The sequence below is a fragment of the Fukomys damarensis genome, unplaced genomic scaffold (genome assembly GCF_012274545.1).
Source record: "Fukomys damarensis isolate Sample0158 unplaced genomic scaffold, DMR_v1.0_HiC HiC_scaffold_12, whole genome shotgun sequence".
NCBI classification, from domain to species: domain Eukaryota; kingdom Metazoa; phylum Chordata; class Mammalia; order Rodentia; family Bathyergidae; genus Fukomys; species Fukomys damarensis.
In genome coordinates, this window is record NW_022900924.1 from 45,760,194 (window position 1) to 45,762,162 (window position 1,969).

A 1,969-nucleotide genomic window follows, 5' to 3' on the forward strand; every position below is an offset into this window, starting at 1 on the left:
TTTTTGAGACAGGGTCTGGCTATGTAGTTGTGACTAACCTGGAACTCACTATGTAGTCAGGCTGGTCATGAACTCACAGCGATCCTCCTGCCTCAGCCTCCTGAGTGCTGGGATTACAGGCATGCGCCACCATGCCCCGCTCTTAATTCTTTTTATATCTCCTTCCACTTTCCTCCTTGCCCTTCCTCTTCCCTCTACCTTTTGAGCCCCTTCCCTTTCATAAAACCTCTGTCTCTGTTTCCTATTATCTGTCTTTTATTTTGCTTTCATTTATTTATACTTTGGGCTTGTCCCATGGGAGAAACCATGAGACATTGAAGCCCATGTATCTGACTTATTTCACTTATCGTTGCAGTATTATACATTCCGTATTGCCAACCATCACTACCGTAAGTCCTCTCACAAGCTGTATGTTTCTTAGATTTGAGGCATAAATCTTGGGAAAACTAAAATTCCCCTTATCTTGTCACTATTGCAATTTGGTCGTATTGGATTAATGTGGCATAGAAAATATCCAGGTTTCTGTTCGGTTAGTGGCTAACACTGAATTCTAAGAGGATATGTACACATAGGATTTTAAAGTAAAAACACAATATTTATTACAAACATGAGATGCTGAAGGGACTGTTCTGAGCAGAGGGTGATTTTTCTGGCCCAGGCTTCTGCCTAGTTTTTGCATTTCTTTCATTTCTTTCCCGATTGGGCTCTTGAGCAGGGCTGGTGGCTCTGGCTGTAGCTGATTCTGGGAACTCGGTGTCTCCCAGCTATGAAGGTACCTTGTTGCTTCTCTTTCTGATTTTCACATAGAGCATGAGGATATTTCTGTATTTCAGATCTGTGAAATCACTGTCTTCCTTAGTATGGGGAGAAATGTTGTCTTTTGCAGTCCACCTCGGCAGTGATACGGCAGGTTGAGGTGTCTTTTTCTAGAACTCATATTGTTCCTCATTTCCCAGACGGGAGGGGTTACAGACAGGGGCAAGCTGGAGGTGGTCTAACATGTACTTGTGAGCAAAACAGTGTGTGCAGTTCACACTTAAGTGAGCCTCTCACCTAGTGCTGTCCCCTCCACTAACTTGTTGGAATTCTACATTTCTGGTGGTTGGTACGGAAATGCTGATCACCTCCACCACAGCAACCACAGAACTGGGATTCAGGATGACAAGAGCAGACTCTGGCTTCAAACACAGGTGGGAGGAAACCTCCACGGCTTCCCCCGAGCTCCTAAATTTGAAGTTCCAGTACAGAAGCGGCTTCAGTGTGATGGCACAGTTAAGCAAAAATTTCTTATTTTCCAGGTGGCCAAGGGAATGCTTTAGTAAAAACAGAACATCTGTTCAAATGAATGCCAGGCGTCTTCCTAGGCCTGGACTACAGGTGTGCTAAAAAGAAAATAAAACAAAATCCCAACATGAGTATCTGTTGGTCTTCCCGAGACTCTGAGCTACTCTTGCTTTGCTCCTCAGAGATTTTTACCCTCAGCAATTTACAAATGGATGCAGAGTTAGAGGACTCTGGTTCTCCATTAACCACCAGCCCTGACAGTCTTTGCCAAAAGGGACTCATTTGAGAACTGTCTTTTTAGGACTAACTGGATCTTAGAAGCAGTAAGTGAAAGAGCAGAGAGTCCTTTAGCCTGGGAAATTGGAGAGTTAAGGAACTGTGAGAGTTACATTCAGACACTTGAAGGATTGTCGCAGGAAAAAAGGTCAGGATCCCTCTGGGCAGCAGAAACAGTACAAGGGCATGTGGGAACAAATTCAGGCTGACATGAAGATCACTGTGCTCCCAGCCAGCACTGAGGCACAGGGAAGCTGTGAGTGTGACATTTGTATACCATGACATCGCGGGTCTAAGTGGCTATTCCAAGGCCAGCTAGAGAAGGGAGTCAAGTATCAGATAAAACTGACCCCTGTCAGGCTCCGTACCTGGGTATTTCAGTCGTATTCTGTGATGGAAACCATTTACT